The sequence below is a fragment of the Pongo abelii genome, chromosome 4, assembly GCF_028885655.2.
Source record: "Pongo abelii isolate AG06213 chromosome 4, NHGRI_mPonAbe1-v2.0_pri, whole genome shotgun sequence".
NCBI classification, from domain to species: domain Eukaryota; kingdom Metazoa; phylum Chordata; class Mammalia; order Primates; family Hominidae; genus Pongo; species Pongo abelii.
Genome location: NC_071989.2, coordinates 95,523,456 through 95,544,173, shown reverse-complemented (window position 1 = coordinate 95,544,173; position 20,718 = coordinate 95,523,456).

The following is a 20,718-nucleotide window of genomic DNA, read 5'->3' as shown; positions in this document are numbered from 1 at the left end:
ATTCTGAAGTGGCTTCAGCAGGTTATGTGTGCTGACAGCAAACAATTCCAAGGGTCTCCCAATGGACTGAAACTGCAAGCAGCATAAAGCCTCCTGTCCTTAGTGCTGCAACTATTCAGGCTCTTATTCAAATAACCTGAAATATAACAGGATGGGATGTTTCTTACAGTAGAAATGGCATAACTCTTTAGTACAAGTTGAATTTATTCATATTCCAAAAATGTTCACTGTGTCTCTGAATTTAGAATGCAAGTTCCTAAGGAAAGCCTGCTAAAACCATCTCTTTAGGAATGTTGATGGAATTTTGTTACTTCATTAATTATATTCATTCATTCAATAAGTTTTTTTAATACTATACTTCAGATGGTAATGATACAAGGCTTCATAATGCTGACTTGGTCTTGTCCTACGAGAGCAAGAGATCTCCCTCTCTCTATCACTTAAGCCTTTGGTCTCTAATTTCACCACTAATAATCCACAGTTGTGACCTCTGAACTTTAATTTCCCTTGTGACCCTGGGGATGGGTATAATATTTTGTTGGAAATAGTGGTATTTAGGATAAATTCTAAACTTGCTAGCAAGGCATACAAGGCTGTTTATGATGTCTCTCCAAAGCTCAAGTCTTGTAACTTGCTCCAACTTCACAATAATTGAACATAACTACTTGCAGTTCTTCCTAGTGAGCCTCCCCTTTCTCCTTCCTCTTTCTCTCTCTCTTGGCCTTCCGTGGTCTATGTAAGCTGTCATTGCTATCCAGAATTTCCTTTGTGACACCGAAGACACACAAAACATATCTTATATTGAGTCAGCGTGCCTACAAAACCAAGGTGCCATCACCCTGAGGTGGAAGGACCTCTAAAAGTCTCAGAGGAACCACCTGAAGCAGAAGACAAGAGGAAGACATTGATGGTGTCAGGGTTGTCATCAAGAGCCAAGGTGGGGGCCTGGTCGGCAGTAAAGATCGCACAACTCTCCAAAACAATGATTAGGCATTTCCAACTTGAGGGCAACATTGCTCTAACCTTGGGCCAACTCCTCTAAATCAGAGCTCATAAATCAGAGCTCCTCTAAATCAGAGCTCTAAGCTCATAGCTCAGCTACAGGTCAGAGAAAGCCAATAGTGAAAGTTACATGAAAATACATGAGCCCCTCTCCTGCTACCACAGAATTGCAAAACTTTCTTTGACCAGATAGATATCCCTGGGGAAAGGAAGAAGGAGAAGAAAAGACCTATATATCTCCATTGTAATGCACCCCTGCCTTTACCTAGCATTCAATCAAAAAAGACAATTGAATTGACAAGAAATTTTTAAAAAGTTTTCTACTGAATAAAAATAGAAGCCTAGCCTGGGCAACATAGTGAGACTTTGTATCTACAAAAATATCAAAAAAATTAGCTGGGTTTGGTGGCACACACCTGTAGTCCCAGCTACTTGAGAGGCTGAGGCAGGAGGACCGCTTGAGCTGTGATCATACCACTGCACTCCAGCCTGGGAAACATAGTGAGATGCTGTGTCAACAAACAAACAAAAAGAAGCACCAGAACATGATAGAATGAGCTAAAAAGAAGCAATAGGTATGTATGTGTGTGTGTGTGTGCATAGTGCAGTGTATCTGGATTATAGCATGTATATTTTGATTCTACCCTACGTTTCTATCTGTTCTACTAATTTGGACTTAGCATGTGTTCTGTAATGTTGTTACCCACTTATCCTCTCAAACAGATTAACAATCTTGTCAAAAATTATATTTTACCTCTTGGCATCCTCAGATTTTGCCAATGTCCTATACAAAGTAGGTTCTCAATGTAATAATGAACCAGTTCATATCCATGTCATTACAGTAACTGAAGATTACATGTTACACTAAGTCTGTGAGAATAGAGAAGATACTGGCATGGGTGTGACTGAACTTGCTTTTCTAAGTTGAAGTTTTCTTGAGAGAGGTGAGCCGTGAATGAAAGAAATGAAGAAGATGGGAAAATCAAGCTGTCCGTGATAAAATGCTAATGTATGAGAAGTTCAACACAAGAGCAAGAACAAATGTCCATGGGACTGTCTTGAAGATGAAGGCAGATAGGTCTAACAAAAAATAATGCCATTATTTTGGGGAAATATGATGGTTATTGTTATGATACTGAAAGTTATGCATTGTATCTCAGGGACATAGAGGTTTCTTGGCTTAGGAAAAAAATGACCAGTGTGACCAAGAGTATGCGATGCACTTGGTAAAAATATTTAGGATGACTAAACAGAAAAAAAAAGAAGGGGGACAATTTGTAAGAAAAGGGTAGATGTTTAGTTATTTTAGGTTTTTTTTTTAATGTGCCAGGGAAGTGCTTTATGCAGAGTGGGTGCTAAAAATATGTTTGTCAAATGTATGAGTAAATTAGTTTATATATGAATTCAATATATAAATTCAAGGAAAGTAAAATAAAATACAGGTAAAGCTCATCTTATATATTAAGTGAGTTCATTACATATCATAAAACAAATAAGTGATACAAAAAGATTTATGAATATGTTTATATATAAAACACTATGTAGTATGAAAGTTATGTCTACTTCTCTATCAAATATTTATTAACTATCAGTGAACTAGTAGTTTCATCATTGCTTAACTTATAATCATACATATTATTAGTGTTTTTTATTGAATGGCTATTGAACTTCAGCATACACTAAGTACTATAGAGGACATCAAATAAGACATTGTTCTTTCCCTGTGGGTTCATAATATAACTTAGGGGGACCATCTTTCTCTTCTTTTTTTAAAACTTAATGTGTGTCCATGGCTCATCAAGCATTTTAATATCCCAAAGGCCAAAGATGCACTGCACATTTATATTCAGGTTCTGATATTTATATATTGTAATGTGCTGGGATCCATATTACTTTCAGTAACACCATCTAGTTCTAAAGGGCAAAGTACATAGAATTCCGAATAAGTTCATCTGTTTTTTTCTTCTTCTTCCCTAAAGGAAGGAGTGGAAAATTGTCAATATTCTTAAGAATTTTAGAGCAGGGGACAATGAAATTCTCTTTTATTCATTGCTGCTTGCACTATTTGATATGAAAGACTCTTATTTTCATTATTTCAATAATTATTTCTTAATTTGAAATGAAACCTCCTTTTACTCTAATCAGCAGCAACTGCGATCATTAGGAACTGATTAGAAGTGATATAGAATCTCCATTTTCTACCATTGTTTTTATAAAATCATAAGACCTTAGAATTAGAAAGAATTCTAATGATTATTTATTCCAATAGTCCCCAATGCCTGTCTATAAACTTGTTGCCATAAAACATCAAAAACACAAGGAAAATAAAAATTCAAATTTCTGAGACTCATCTGCCTTAGATAAATTAGATGAGAATTTGCAGGGCAGGGTCCAGATAACTGTTTCACTGTCAGTACAAGTGGTTCTCAGAAGGGCAAAATGCCTTATACCAGGTCTATGTGGGTAGATGCTGTCAGAGTTGGAAATAAAATCTGGATTTATTTTTTAAAGAAATCTAATTTTTTTTAATACACCACACTGTTTCACATAAGAAATAATTCGTTTATGAGATACAGGCAACCAGTGGCAGGGTCTGTTCAAACCTATTAAAATCTATAATAAATTTTCTTTAAAAGCAAGTTTATAAATTGTGAACAAAAATTATTTATTTTTGACCCAAGTAGCTTACCTAGATTGACCTTTCATTCTACTTTGTCAGTTTTAACTCTGAATGACGTTTGGTTTTATCACAATTCTACCCCATCATCCAAGGAGCACATCTTCAATGGAAGCTATTTAAAAGTGTGTTCTACAAATTCTGAGTTGCCAAAATATTTTGAGCAATAGTATATCACTGAAGTTAATATATTTCCTCTGTATTTTTTGGAAAAATACAGGCATTTAAAGCACTGAATACTGCCAAAGATAATTTAAACAACTCTGTCTAGTTATACCTTTGGTTTGTTTCACTTTTTTGTTTTAAACACTGTGATGAACATCTCAATACACACATATACTAGCTGTCTATAGTTAGTTACTAAAATTTAAAATGTTCTGACCCAACAGTTGCCATAAAACACTGATGAGAAAAAATTAAAGAAATTGGGAGGTATATGCTGTTCACTGATTGGAGAATCAATATTGTTAAGATGTCAATACTACCCAAATTGATTTACAAAGTCAATGCCATCTCAACCAAATTTTAACAGTATTTTTTTCAAGAAAATACTAAGTTGATTTTAAATCCATGTTGAAATCCAAGGGACCTAGATTAACCAAAAGAAGTTGAAAAAAGAATTTATACTACTTATTTCAAGACTTACTATAAAGCTAAAGTAAAAAAGACAATGTGGTATTAATATGAGGATTGACATATAAATCAATGAAACAGAATAGATTGTCCAGAAATAGACACACACAACAGTTTCCATTGATTTTGTACAAAGTTGCTCAAGTATATTTTTATTTTATTTTTTAAGATTTTTTTCATTTCCTCCACGTTTATTTTAGGTTCAGGTGGTACATGTGCAGGTTTGTTATATGGGTAAATTGCATGTCTTGAGTATTTGATCTATAGATTATTTTATCACCCAGGTAATTAGCACAGTACCCAATAGATCGTTTTTTGATCCTCACCCTCCTCCTACCCTCCACTCTTCTCCCATTCTCCACCCACAAGTAGTCCATAGGGTCTATTGTTCCCTTCTTTGTTTTTATAAGTACTCAGTGTTTAGCTCCTACTTATAGGAGAAAATATGTGATATTCAGTTTTCTGTTTCTGTGTTAATTCACTTAGGATAATGGCCTCCAGCTCCATACATGGTCCTGCAAAAAACATGATTTCATTCCTTTTGATGGCAGCATAGTATTCTATGATGTATATGTACTACATTATTTTTATCCAGTCCACTGTCGATGGGCATCTAGGATGATTCCATGTCTTTGCTATTGTGAATAGTGCTGTGATGAACATATGCATGTATGTGTCTTTATGATAGAATTTATATATATATTTTTGGGCATATACTCAGTCATGGCATTACTGGGTTGAATGGTAGTTCTGGGTTCTCTGAGAAATCTCCAAACTGCTTTCCACAGTGGCTGAACCAGTTTACATTCCCACCAGCAGTGCATAAGCATTCCTTTTTCCCTGCAACCTTGCCAGCATCAGTTATTTTCTGGCTTTTTAATAATAGTCATTCTGACTGGTGTAAGGTTGTGTCTCATTGTGGTTTTGATTTGTATTTTTCTAACGATTAGTGATATTCAGCATCTTTTCATATGCTTATTGGCCACATGAAAGTGTCTGTTCATGTCCTTTGCCCGTTTTTTAATGGGTTTTTTTTTCTTCTTCTTCTTCATTTGTTTCAGTTCTTTATAGATTCTGGATATGGGGCCTTTGTTGAATGCAAATATTCTCCCATTCTGTAGGTTGTCTTCTTATTCTGTTGATAGTTTCTTTTGCTGCGAGGAAGCTCTTTCATTTAATTAGGTCTCACTTGTCAATTTTTGTTATCATTACAATTGCTTTTGGAGTCTTTGTCATGAGTCTTTGTCAGGGCCTATGTCCAAATGATAAGGATAATGAGGCAAGACCCAACTAATTGTCTGCTGTTTTCAAGGACTCATCTCACATGCAGTGACACCCACAGGCTCAAAGTAAAGGGATGGAGAAAGATCAGTCAAGCAAACAATAACAAAAAAGAGCAAGGGGTGCTATTCTCATTTCAGACAAAACAAACTTTAAACCAACAATAAACAAAAAGGACAAAGAAGGGCATTACATAATGATAAAGAAATGAATTCAACATGAAGACTTAACTGTACTTAGTACATATGTACTCAACAGTGGAGGACTCAGATCCGTGAAACAAGTTCTTAGAAACCTGTGAAGAGGCTTACATAGCCACACAATAACAGAGGTAGACTTCAACTCCTCACTGACAGTATTAGACAGATCACTGATGCAGATAATTAACAAATATATTTGTGATCTAAACTTGACACTTGACCAAATGGACCCTAACAGACACCTATAGAACATCCACCCAACAAAAACAGAATACTTTTTCTTCTCATCACACATGGCACATACTCTAAAATTGACCACACACTTTGCCATAAAGCAATTCTCAAAAAATTCCAAAAAAAGAAAATCATACTAACCATACTCTTGGACCACAGCACAATAAACAGAGAAATCAATACAAAGAAAACCTCCCAAAACCATACAGTTATGTGAAAATTAAACAGTCTATTCTTGAATGACTTTTAGTTAAACAATGAAATGAAAGCAGGAATCCAGAAATTCTTTGAAACTAATGAAAACAAAGACATAACATAGCAGAATCTCTGGGATACAGCTAATGCGGTGTTAAGAGGAAAGTTTCTAGTGCTAAACACCCATATAAAAAATTTAGGAAGATCCCAAATTAACAATCTAGTATCATACCATACCTTATTTTTCTAAAAACAAGAGCAAACCAGTCCCAAAGCTAGCAGAAGAAAAGACACGGCCAAACTCAGAGCTGAACTGAACAAAATCAAGACATGAGAAACCATACAAAAGATCAATTTGATTCTGGAAATAATACATAAAATTGATAGAACACTAACTATACTAATAAAGAAAAAAGACAGAAGATCCAAATAAACAAATCAGGACAAAGGGAACATTACCACCAACTCCACAGAAATAAAAAACAACCTCAGAGAATGTTATGAACACTTACATGAACACAAACTAGAAATCCTAAAAGAAATGGATAAATTTCTGGAAACATACAACCTCCCAATATTGAACCAGAAAAAAATTGAAATCCTGAACTGACCAATAATGAGTTCTGAAACTGAATCAGTAAAAATAACCTACCATTCAGAAAAAGCCCTGACCAGACAGATTCAGAGCTGAATTCCACAAGATGTGTAAAGAAGTGCTGGTACCAAACCTACTGAAACTATTCCAAAAAATCAAGGAGGAGAGACTCCTCCCTAACTCATTCTATGAGGCCAGCATCATTCTGATACCAAAACCTGGTAAAGACAAAACAACAACAAAAAAGATAACTTCAGGCCAATATCCCTGATGAACATAGTTGCAAAAATCCTCAACAAAATGCTAGAAAACGAAATCCAACAGCACATCAAAAAGGTAACCCATTATGATCGAGTAGATTTTATTCTTGGGTTGCAAGGTTGGTTCGACATACACAAATGAATACATGTGATTCATCACATAAACAGAACTAAAAACAAAAACCACATGATCATCTCAATAGGTACAGAAAAAGTTTTTGATGAAATTCAACATTCCTTCATGCTAAAATCCCTCAACAAACTATGCATCAGAAGAACATACCTTAAAATAATAAGAGCCATCTATGACAGACCCATAGCCAACACCATACTGAACAGGCAAAAGCTGGAAGAATTCCTCTTGAGGAAGAGAATAAGACAAGGATGTCCAGACTCTGCACTCCTCTTCAACATATTACTGGAGGTCCTAGCCAGAGCAATCAGGCAAGAGAAAGAAATAAAAGGCATTCAACTGAGAAGAGAGGAAGTAAAACTCTCTCTCTGCAGACAATACAATTCTATACCTAGAAAACCCCATAGCCTCTGCCCAAAGGCTCCTAGATCTGATAAACAACTTCAGCAAAGTTTCAGGTACAAAATCAACATACAGAAATCAGTAGCATTTCAATGCATCAATAACATCAAAGCTGAGAGCCAAATCAAGAGTGCAATCCCATTAACAATAGCCACAAAAAGAATAAAATATCTAGGAATACAGCTAACCAGGGAGGTGAAAGATCTCTTCAATGAGAATTACAAAACACTGCTGAAAGAAATCAGAGATGACACAAACAAATGGGAAAACATTCCATGCTCATAAGTAGGAAGAATCAATATTGTTAAAATAGCCATACTTCAACAATGTATAGATTCAATGCTATTCCTGACATACTTCCAGTGCCATTCTTCACAGAATTAGAAAAAACAATCCTAATATTCATATGGAACCGCAAAAAAGCCTGAATAGCCAAAGCAATCCTAAGCAAAAAGAATAAAGCCAGAGGTATCATACTACCTGACTTCAAACTATATCACAAGGCTTCAGTAACCAAAACACCATGGCTCTGGTACAAAAATAGACACATAGACCAATTGAACAGATTATAAAACCCATAAATAAAGCCTCACACTTGCAGCCACCTGATCTTCAACAAAGTCAACAATAAAAAGCCGTGGGAAAAGGACTCCCCTATTCAATAAATGAATAGGATGAGTGGCTAACAATATGCAGAAGACTGAAACCACACTCCTTACTTTCAACATATACAAAAATCAACTCACGATGGATTAAAGACTTAAATGTAAAACCTAAAACTATAAAAACCCTAGAAGAAAATCTAGGAAATGCCATTTTGGACATAGGCCAACTACACAATCAAGTCTACATAACAACCAACTGGCCACACCTCACGGGATCAAATCCACACATCAAATTAAACAGGCTAAATGCCTCATTTAAAATTTGGATAAAGAGGCAAGGCCCAAATATATGATATGTGTGGTTTTAATCCTTGTGAGGTGTGATTAATTTTGGTGTATTTTTCTTTTTTTAAGACTTTTTTCATATTCTTCTGGTTTGGAGGGTGACTGCTGAGAGGTCCACTATTCGCCTGATGGGGTTCCTTTGGATGTGACCTGCCCCTTCTCTGTAGCTGCCTTTAAAAATTTTTCTTTTCCATTGACCTTGAAGAATCTGATGACTATGTGTCTTGGGGACAATTGTCTCGTATAGTGTCTCACAGGGGTTCTCTGAATTTTCTGAATCTGAATGTCAATCTTCCTAGTGAGGTTGGGGAAAATTTTGTGGATAACATTCTCAAATATGTTTTCCAAGTAGCTTGCTCTCTCTTTCATGGATATCAGTGAGTCATAGGTTTTGCCTCTTTCCATAATCCCACATTTCTTAGAGGTTTTGTTCCTTCTTTTTTACTCTTTTTTTCTTTATTTTTGTCTGACTGAGTTGATTCAAAGGACTAGTCTTTGAGATCTGAGATTATTTCCTGACCTTGTTCTATTCTGCTATTAATACTTCTCACGGTATTATGAAATTCTTATAGTGAGTTTTTCAGCTTTATCAGATCAGTTTTGTTCTTTCTTCAAATGGCTATTTTGTCTTTCGGCTCATGTATCATTTTACTGGATTTCTTATATTCCTTGAATTGGGCTTCCATTTCCATTTTCTCATGAATCTCAATAATCTTACCTGCCATCCAGATTCTGAATTCTACATCTGTCATTTCAGCCATTTCGGTCAAGAAAAGAACCACTGTTGCAGAGCTAGTGTGGTTTGTTGAAGGTAAGAATGCACTCTAGTTCTTTGGGTTGCCAGGTTTCTTGCACTGGTTTTTTCTCATCTGTGTGGGCTAATGTTCCCTTAATCTTTGAAGTTGCTGCCGTTTGAATGGGGCTTTTTGCTTTTATAGTCTTTGGTGTCCTTGAGGGTTTGTCTGTGCTATAAATTGGGTTCAGTCAGTTGGCTTCATTTCTGGACTTTTTCAGGGGGCCAACGCTCAGCTCAGCACTCCTAAGCTGTGTGCCCTAACCTTGGGAGCCTGGGACAAGATCCGTGGCTTTGTTCTCTTGCCCCTATAACTTAAGTACCTGTGCTGGAGATGTCGAGGTGTTCACACTTCTGCTGGCAACAAAGCTCTGATGGGGGTGAGGGTGCCAGCAGAAGCACTCCTTTGGGGTGGTAGCAGCAGGGTCCACACTTGCACACACATGTCAGTGGTAGCTAAACAGCAGCATGGCAAGGTCCATGTGCACCAGCAGTAGCCGGGTGGTGGTGTGGCAGGCTCCACACATGTTCTGGCAAAGCACTGGGGGGGAGGCTGTGCACAAATGTGCACTGGCAAAGCAATGGAGGAAGGCTACAGGTGGGTGCATACCAGTGGGGGTCTATCTGAAGAAGTTCTCAGATGGTTAAGTGGGGTCTACCAGTGAAGAAGCTATGGCAGTGGCCACTGAGAAGGACCCCAATTGGGTATCTGAGGCTGCTCTGCAAGCAGGTGCAGCCAGTCAGGGAACCTGGAAGAGACTGGCACACAGGAATGTGTTCAGATCAGACTAGCTCCATCCCATGGTCTGTCCAGGTCTGCCAATCAACAAAGACCCAAGTGACCTAGAGGAGTGCAATGAACCTTGGATGACAGTTGTCCCTGGCTGTGCTCCTCTGCACCTGTTCCCTTGCCAAGCCCTCTGTGCTCCACAGAGGCTGGAATCCTGTCCCTAACAACTCCCCAAGCAGCTCTTCCTGCTAGCTCAAATGTCTATGGAGGTCATAGGGTCTCCTGCCGCTAGGATTCTAGAGGTCCATGGTCAGAGTGGTCTACTCCATGCTTATTTAACTCACTCCTTCCCTAGGCACTGCTCAGGGCCAGGAATGAGTCCTAGTGCTTGACAAACCTGTGCAGGATTCCCAGCTTCCTCCCCCTTCAGTCCAGGGTCTCTGTTGTCCCTCTGTTCACTCTCAATGTCTTCCTTCCCAAGATGCTCGGAGTGTGCCAGTCTTCTTGATGGTCCAGTCTCTTGGTGGGAGAGTCTCCATGGCTGCATATAGTTGACGATCTTAGCTCTTCTCTTTGGTGCTCAAGTATTTCAACATGGAAAAGATACTCAACGAGGTCCTGAAACAACTAGACATTCATGGAAAATTACCTCCAACATTATTTTGCACCTGATACAAAAATTAACTTGAAATGGATTAAATCATAAAAACCTGAAGGCATAAATCTTTAGAAGAAAACATAAGAAAATATCTTTGTGATTAGGCTAGGTAATGGTTTCTTATATATAACACACAAAGCATGAACTATAACAGAAATACAATTTTTAATTTGTCCCTTATTATAATTGAAATTTTTGATATTCAAAAACTACCTGTCTTTTGATTTAGAAAAGGGTCAAGCAAGAACTTCTATGGGGGGCATAAGTATTGTATATTTTAATTTTGGAAGTAGTTGCATAACTGAAACATTTAAAAAAAAATGAAAAGACTATCCAGAGACCAAAAGAAAAGAAAATATTTGTAAGACACATATCTGATTTGTATACAGAATATATAGAATTGTTACAACTCAACAATAAGTCACCCCAAAAGGGACAAATTATTTGAATGTATTCTTCAATAGCACTACATATAGCAAGAAAAAAAACCTCAATGCAATTAGACAACAAAGAAATATAAATTAAAGCCACAAGATGCTCTATACACCCACTAGAATAGCTAAAATTAAACACACTGATAATATAAAATGCTGGTGGAGATACAGAGCAACTGCAATTCTCATACCTTGCTGGTGAATGCAGAATGCTATAGAAACTTTGAAAAACCGTTCTTCAATTTGTTATAAAATTAAACATACACTTACTCTACAATCCAGTAATCCTACTCCTAGGTATTTGCCAAAGGGAATGACTTAAAAGAAACAAGAGATAACTTTTATGGGTGACAGAAATGTTGTCTGTTTTAATTCTCATAGCAGTCACATAATTTAAAATTCAATGAAGTATTCACTTTAAAAAGAATGAATTTTGTTGTATTTATAATAGACTCAATGTTTAAAGGTAAATTAAAATGCAAAAGAAAAATTGGACAAAATGTTTGTGATAGGTATGTCTGAGGTAACGAGCTACAAAAATCAGTAAGAAACTAAATATATAAATAAAAGAAATATTTTAATAGAAGAAAATGAGCAAGCAGCATGAGTATGTAACACACAGGGTGAATTATATAAACCAGAAGATGAGTCCCAAAAGTTATCAAATAAAAACCAACTAAAATGAAAATTAGAAAGTTGGCAAATATTTGAAAGACTAAAGAATAATGTCAAGACGGCTGAGGGTCTTCCCAAAAAGTTCTATCATACACTTCAGGGATTTTAAAATGGTGTGTCCTATCTCAGAGGAAATCCCCTTATATACTAAAAGCTTAAACATATATCTGACCTACAGTCCAAGAATTTTCTTCCTCAGAGTTTATCCTAAGAAAATAGGGGAACACGTTAAGATGTATATGCAAATATATTCAATTTAGCATTATTTTTAATCATTAAAAATTGGAAATAATATAAACAAGAATAAAATACTAACAAACTATGGTATATCTATATGATGGAATACTATATAGCTTTCAAAAATATATATTTCAATATATATTTAACATATATATTTCTAAAAATGTGTGTATACACACATACATGATTCTGACTTTGTAAAAATAACCTAAGATATGCAACAAAAGTGACCAATATGGCACAGACAAAAGGGTTAACTGTTGGCCATTTCTTGACTACGAGACTGTTGTTGATGTTTATTTTCTGTAGTCCATTTCTATGTACACCCCATTACTTTATACTAAACATATATTGCTTTTATATTTTAAAAGTAAAATAGTAACTATCTCCCTTAGCAATATTTTGATAGGAAAGGGATACAGTTATAACTATGTATGTCTCTGTTATAGTTCTCTAGGCTTTTACAGGCTTGAAATCTATACAGAGTAGGAATTTTCTGTGCAAAGATATTTGGAAAATTTATTTTTCAATAAAATTGAATGTGGCTATCATGGAGTTCTTTCTCTAGGATCCAACTAATAAGTCCTGAAGAAGAAACTCAGATGTAGGCAAGGTATTGGCAAAATCAATAAGAACATTTCACCTTTTGATGTTGTAGGCCAGGTTTTTTCCAAACTCCTGGCCTCAAGCGATTCACTTGCCTCAGCCTCTCAAAGGGATGAGATTACAGGTGTGAGCCACTGAGCCTGGCCTGCCAGGTGTTTTTCTACCCCTTGAGATATACTACCTTGGAGGTATGTTCCCTTCTCTGTCATTGCACGTGCCAGTTTTTTCCAATGGTCTAAACCAACAGGTTGTAGACATACCATTATTTTCTAGAGCAAAGGTAATATAAATCTGCTACAATAAGCCAGCATTCCTGTTGCAACAAGCTACTGTAGAGGATACCTAGTCCATAGGCCGATGTATGGGCTTATTCACATGATCCTTATTCTGAAAGAATAATAAATGCAGTCTAAAGGTATTTCTGTTTGTTTCTCTGTTAGACATTGAATTAAGGTGAGCTGTGCTTTATTTTAAACCAGTCCTATTGGTGTACATTAACTTGCATTTGACTTTTTGAAACCTATTTATATAAGAGACTGATCCTACAAGGGAAAGCATATTGGAAGGGGATTGGAACTCAGGAGAGGTATGGTGTGAAGGTGTAATGGAAGAAGAGGGTAGGATGTGAGAAGATGTGACCACACTCATGCAATTCATGGGTTTCCTACAGAACCTCTTCTTGGATGTTTCAAGCCACACTCTCCCCTGCCCTTCATAGCAACTGTGCAGAGTGCTGAGGTACCACTTTACCACCTGTTACTGAGATTGTCTATGGAGTCCATTTATCACATTTAGTTGTGAGCAGTTGGAGGCCAGGAATTTTTCTTTCTGTTTTTTTTTTCTTTTTTAAAACAAGAGACATAATTGACATACATTAATGGCATATATTTTAATTGTAGAATTTGACAAGTTTTGATATATATGTATACCCATTAAGTCACCCCAACAAGGTAATGAACATATCTAGTACCTCCAGGATTTCCTGAAGCCTCTTTGTTATGCACCCTTCCACCCCTGCCAGCCTCTCCCAAAGCCCATCCCCAGTCAAGCACCATTCTAATTTCTGTCACTATACATCACTTTGCATTTTAAAAATTTTTATATAGGAGAAATCATTCAATGTATGCTTTTGAGGAGGTCTGTCCCCTTTCACTGAGCATAATTATTTTGAGATTCTCCCATGTTTTTGCATTTAACAATAGTTCATTCTTTTTTTATTTCTGAGTAATAACATTATTTGGATATGTTCATTCACCTGTTGATAGACATTTAGGTTGTTTCCAGTTTTTGCCTATTATAAAATTTGCTTTTATGTTGAGTGAAATAAGCCAAACACAGAAAGACAAATATTGCATGTTCTCACTCATATGAGGGAGCTAAAAAAAAAAAAGTGGATCTCATGAAGGTAAAGAGTAGATTGGTGGTTACCAGAGGCTGGGAAGGGGAGAAGGAAAATGGCAGAAAGAGAAGTTGGTTAATGGATACAAATATATGGTTATATAAAAGAAATAAAACCTAATGTCAGAAAGATAAGTATGGTGTCTATAGTTTACAATAATCTATTACACATTTCAAAATAGCGAGATAATAATTCAAATGTTTCTAGCATAAAGAAAAGACAAATATTTAAAATGATGGATATCCCAATTATACTGATTTGATCTTCACAAATTATATGAATGTGTTAAATTATCACACGTACTCAAAAACTATGTGTATCTATTATGTATCAATGAAAAAATTATTTAAATAAAATACTATAAATTGTGTGCAGTGTATACTACTCAGGTGATGGGTTTACCAAAATCTCAAATCACCACTAAAGAACTTACTCCTGCAATCAAACACCACCTGTTCCCCAGTAATCTATGGAAATGAAAAAATAAAAAAAAATTTCCAATAATAAAATTAAATCACATATAAAATCAAAGGAAAATTATAAATAAATAATAAATAAAGCTACTATGAGCATTCATGTATAAGTCTTTATATAGAATAAATGTATGCATTTATTTCTTTTGGGTAAAGACCTAGAAGTGAAACAGCAGCTTCCTATCGTAGGTGTAATTTAACTTTGCAAAAACTGCTGAACTATTTTCAAAAGCAGTTGTACTACTTAACATTCCCACAAGCAATATATGAGAGTTCCAGTTCTTTCACATGTTAGCCAACACTTATTATGGTCAACCTTAATTTTAGCTATTATAATAAGTGTGTACTGGTGTCTCATTATGATTTTAATTTGCATTTCCTTAATGAGTATTTTAATAATGTTGTGCTTTTCTTCATATGCTTAATTTTGACATTCACAAATATTACTTGGTTTTGCCCATTGAAAAAAATTGTTTGTTTTCTTATTATAGACTTTCGAGAGTTCTTTATACAATCTGGACGCAAGTCTTTTAGCAGATAATCAGTTTGCAAATATTTTCTCCCAGGTTATGGCTTATCTTTTAAGTGTCTTTTAAATAGCAGAAGTATACATTTAAATGAAGTCCAATTTATCTATTTATTTTTTTCTCAGTTATGCTTTTATTGTCATACCTAAGAAATCTTCCACCCTTATTCTTCTGAAAGTTTCATTAAGTTTCACATTTAGGTCTGTGATTCATTTTGAATTATTTTGTAATGATGTGAGAAATAAAAATTATTTTTTTCTCTTCTGTTTTTGGCATACAGATATTTAATTACTTCAGCATCATTTTTTGAGGAGACAATCCTTTTAAAAATTTAACTATCTTTTCATATTTATTCAAAACTATTTTTCTGTAATTGCATGGGTTTATTTCTGGATTCTCAATTCTGTTTCATTTATCTATTTTTCTATATATTACACTAATTTATATAAATTTCAAAATTAGGTTGTGTTAAGCCTTTAACTTTTTCTTCAATTTCAAGTTGTTTTGACTATTCAAGATTTTTTGAATATCCAGAAAAATGTTTGAATCAGCTTGTAAATATCCACCAAAAAAAAAAAATGCTGAGATCTTGTTTGGATTTTATTGAGTCTGTAGATCATTTTGGAAAGAACTGACATTTAACAATATTATGTCTTTTGATGCACGAACTCTCCATTTATTTGTCTTGTTTAATTTTCTCAGCAATGTGTTGTAGTTTTCAGTGTGCAGTTATTGTGCACCCTGTCAGCTTATTCCTAAGTATATAATGATTTTGAATGTTATTGTAAATAATATTATGTTTTAAATTATAATTTATAATTACTCATTGTGATTGTACAGATATATGATAGATATTTTTCTGTTGATCTTGAATCCTACAAACTATGTTAAATTTATTTATTACTTTGTTTATTTTAATTGCTTTTCTGTAGTTTCTATCACATATCTATACCCACAATCATATTGTCTGTGAATAAAGGTAGTTTCACTTCTTCTTTTTCATCTGGGTGCCTTTTATTCCCCTTTTCTTACCTTATTTCACTTGCTAACATCTCCAATGAAATTTTGAATAGAAGTGGAAAGAGCAGACATTCTAATCTTAAGGTGGAGAGTATACTTTTTTTAACTATCAAATTTGATGTCGTTGTAGGTTTGCTTGTAGATGCTCGTTATCAGCTTAGGAAGTTCCCTTCTATTCCTAGTTTGCTAACAGTTTTCATAAGGAAAGGATGTTAAATTTTGTGAAATACTTTTAAGCTTTTTATGCAACTATTGAGAAGAAGATTATATAGTTTTTCTTTTTTGTTTGTTAATGTGGTAAATTATATTGATTAATTTTAGGATATTAAACCAACTTTACATTCCAGAGATGTACTCCACTTGATAATAATATGTTATTCTTTTTATATACTGTTGGACTCTGTTTATTAGAATTTTGTCAGGACTTTTTTCATCTAAGTAATTGGAAATTTTGTCAGGACTTTTTCCATCTATGTAATTTCATCTACATATGGACTATTGGTCTGCAGTTTTCTTGATTTGCCTTGTTGTGGTTTGGGTATCAGGGTAATGCTGGCCTCATGGAAAGTATCTCTTCAATTTTTTGGAAGAATATGCATACAATTGATAATATTAATTTATTAGATATTTGGTAGAACCCACCAGTGTAGCTATTTAAGCCTGTAATTTTTTTGGTTCTAATGTTTTTAACTATAAATTAAATATCTTTAATAGAGATTGTATTATTTAGTTTACCTATTCCTTTAGTGATCTTTGGTAGTTTGTGACTTTCAAGGAATGTATCTATTTAAGTTGTTTATAATATTTTCTTCATATTTCTTAATATCTGTAGAATCTGTAATGATATCACCTCTATAATGCACAATCTTGGAAATTCGTGTCCTTTTTTTTTCTTTTTATCCTGACAGTCAGGGTAGAGACATTTTTATTCATCTGTTCATAAATAAGAGCTTAGTTTCTTTGATTGTTTTGTTGTTGTTGTTTTTGCTTTTTATATCTTGAAACCCTTTTCCTCTATCTGAAAGATTCTCTTTAACATTTCTTATAGTGCATGTTTGCTAATCACAAAATTTTTCAGCTTGAAAACAGTCTAAAAACAGTCTTTCTTCACTTTCTTTTTTGAAAGATAGTTTCACTGGGTGTAGAATACTAGATTAAATTTTTAAAATCTCTCTCAGTACCCTAAGGATATTGCTCCCCTCTCTTCTTGCTTGCATTGTTTCTGACAAGAAATCTGTCATTTCTGTGGTTATTCTTCTGTGTGTGATATGTGCTTTGTCTCTGGCTCTTTATCACTGATTTTCAGCAGTTTGATTATATATAATGTGCCTTGGTGTAGTTTTCTTCATGTTTCTTGTGCTTGGGATTCATTGAGGTTCTTCAGTTTGTGAGTTTATAGTTTTCATTAAATTTGGAACATTTTTGTCTATTATATCTTTTAATATTACCTTTCATTTTCCTCCCTTCATTTGATTACCCCAGTTATACGTTATTGGGCTGCTTTTCTTCTGCAGGTCACTGATGGTAAATTAAATTTTCTTAGGGTCTTTTTTTCTCTTTCTATTTCACTTTAAATAGTTTCAATTGCTGTGTCCTCAAGCTCACTGATTCTTCTTACTGAAATATATGGTCTTCTGTTATTCCATCCAATATATGTTTTACTGTACACATTATAGTTTTTATCTCTACAAGTTCAATTTGGTTGGGATTTTTTTTCTGTCATCCCTGTCTGTAATGTATTTATTCAATTTTTCCTCTAGGTATTGTTCACATGTAATACAGTTATAATAACTGCTTAATACCCTTGTGTGGTAATTGTAATATCTGTGTTAGTTCTTGATCAGTTTTGACTGATTCATTTTCTCCTTATTATGGATCATATCTCCCTACTCTTGGCATATCTGGAAATTTTTAAAATCAGATCCAGACATTGTAAATTATATCTTGTTAAGTGTTGGATTATTATTATTATTATTATTATTATTATTATTTGAGACAGGGCCTCACTGTGTTGCCCAGGCTGGTCTTGAACTCCTGGGCTCAAGTGATCTTCCTGCCTCAGCCTCCCAAAGTGCTGGGATTATAGGCGTGAGCCATCGTGCCCAGCTGGGTCATTTTTATTCCTGTAAATTTTCTTGGGCTTTGCTATTGAATGCAGTTAAGTTATTTGGAACTAGTTTGCTCCTTTTGGCTATTAATTTTAAGCTTTATTAGGTAAGACCAAAGCCCCCAATTAGTTTAGTGTGCTTTATTTTCTGGTACTGAGGCAAGACTCTCTACTTAATGCCTCAGAAATTATAAAGTTTTCCAGTCTGACTGTCAGGAGTAGGGACTATTTTTGGTCCTGTTCAAGTGCTGGATACTGTCGCCGTTAGTTCTTTCAGTTGGTTCTTTCTGTGGCCTTGGGTAGTTTATTTACATGCATGTAGTGATCATTACTCTGGTGGACACTCCAGGAAGCCCATCTGCAGATCTCTGGAGTAGTTACTCTGTGAAACTTTCTCCTCTCTTTTATGCTGCTCTAACATTCTAGCCTCCTTGATCTTCCTAGATTCTCAGCAACACATCTTTAACTCAGGGAGTCCTCTGGGCTCACTCTGCTTCTCCCAGGGATTGTTCTTATCAACATTTTATTCTTGGGCTCTAGTCCAGTATCTGAAAAATAGGTGATTCCACAGAAATGAGATGAAACAAAATGTATTAGTTTTAAAAACGTCTGATTTTGCCACAACAAATTACAAGCTTTCCACTTTAGTGAGGCATGCATGGAAATATATCTGTGCCTCTTAGCTTCGTAGAATGTTTATAAATCAAAGACTGGCTTTGATATCATTGACTTTCTCCAGGAAAATATCAAATCATTTGCAATGTGGCATTGGCTTTAAGAGACAACAAGATAAATGCTATTTACCCAACTTTTCAGTGGTGATAATACAGGTCACTATAATCATGTATTTGGATTACTATAAAGATATGTACAAATACATACTAAGAAATTATATTTAAAATCCATTATGTCAGTTTTTCCTAGGTTAGTGTGTGTCAAAATCATCTGGGTAACCTGTTTACACATTAAGAAATTCTGATTTGCCGGGTGCAGTGGCTCACACCTGTCATCCCAGCACTCTGGGAGGCTGAGGCAGGCAGATCACCTGAGGTCAGGTGTTTGAGACCAGCCTGGCCAACATGGCAAAATCTGATCTCTACTAAAGATACAAAAATTAGCTGGGTGTCATGGAGCATGCCTGTAATCTCAGCTACTCAGGAGGCTGAGGCAGCAGAATCGCTTGAACCCAGTAGGGGGAGGCGGTTGCAGTTAGCTGAGATCATGCCACTTCACTCCAGCTTGGGTGTCAGAGAGAGACTCCATCATAAAAAAAAAATAAATAAATAAAAATAAAAATAAAAATAAAAATAAGAGAGAGAGAGAAAAGAAATTCTGATTTCATCAATTACCTCCAGACGTTTCTACAGGAGTTAATTTACAAGCCAAATTTAGTGATCAGTTTCCTCTTCCGCAAAATGGGGAAAGTGGTTATTCTATGCCTCCCTAGGTTGTTATAAGAATCAATGATATAATACATTCAAAGCATGTAATTTAATGGTTACATATAAGTGCTTAAATATTATACCTATTATGTAAAATAGATTTTTTTGAGGCAAGTTATACGTGTACACAAAAGATAATTTGTTGTTTGCCTTTAGACAACTAGTAATCTATACCTAATCTCTAGAATTTCCTATTACCTTAACCCAGAACAGTGTCTATTGACTGTTAAATTACTGAGAATTTAGAAAATTAGAAGTTTTCTACTAACAGATGTAAATGTAAGTAATTGGGGATTAGAAGCACAGTAGAAAATAGGCACGTGAGAATAACTTGAAAGTGAGTTGAGTTTAACTACAGGAGTCATACAGAGTATTTTCTTCAAGAAAGTAAGTCACAGGGGGTGTTCTGCTTAGAAGATTTCTTCATAAGATTGTGAGAACCCAAATGAATCTTTTCTCTAGGCACCTACGAACTTTTAACTTGTTTTATTTCCTTTTATTTCCTTGGGTGAAACCAAGACTTGAATAACAGCAGATATGGGAATATCAGTATTAGAAAAGATCTAGTTTTTCTAACACTTACCTAGGAATACTGTTTTTTGCTAACTATATTAAGTTATAATTCTGCAAAAATGCCTCAGGTGAACTTAAGGTGCAAGTCTCTAAAAGCTCATGTGGGAGCATTAGGTATCTATTAACAGACTCTAGTAAAGCTACACTTTATTCTCATAATGTACCAGGTAATATAGGTCAGTAATAGAAGTGGGAAAATCCCATGATCGCCTAAAAATCAGATCAAGCCTGAAGGTAAAACTGTCTTTCACTGAAAGTATCTACTGTAAAATATAGTACAAACAATGAGATTCCCCCTCATTTCTTTATGATTCCCATTATATGTATGTCTGGGGGGTGACTTTATTCATTAATAACCAACCCTCAAGAATCTATTAAGATCTTAGAAGGTGTAGTTCACTACTTTGCATAAGATATGGTGAGAATCTCAATAGAAAAAGAATAGTACATTTCCCAAATGTCCAACAAATTGAAAAAGA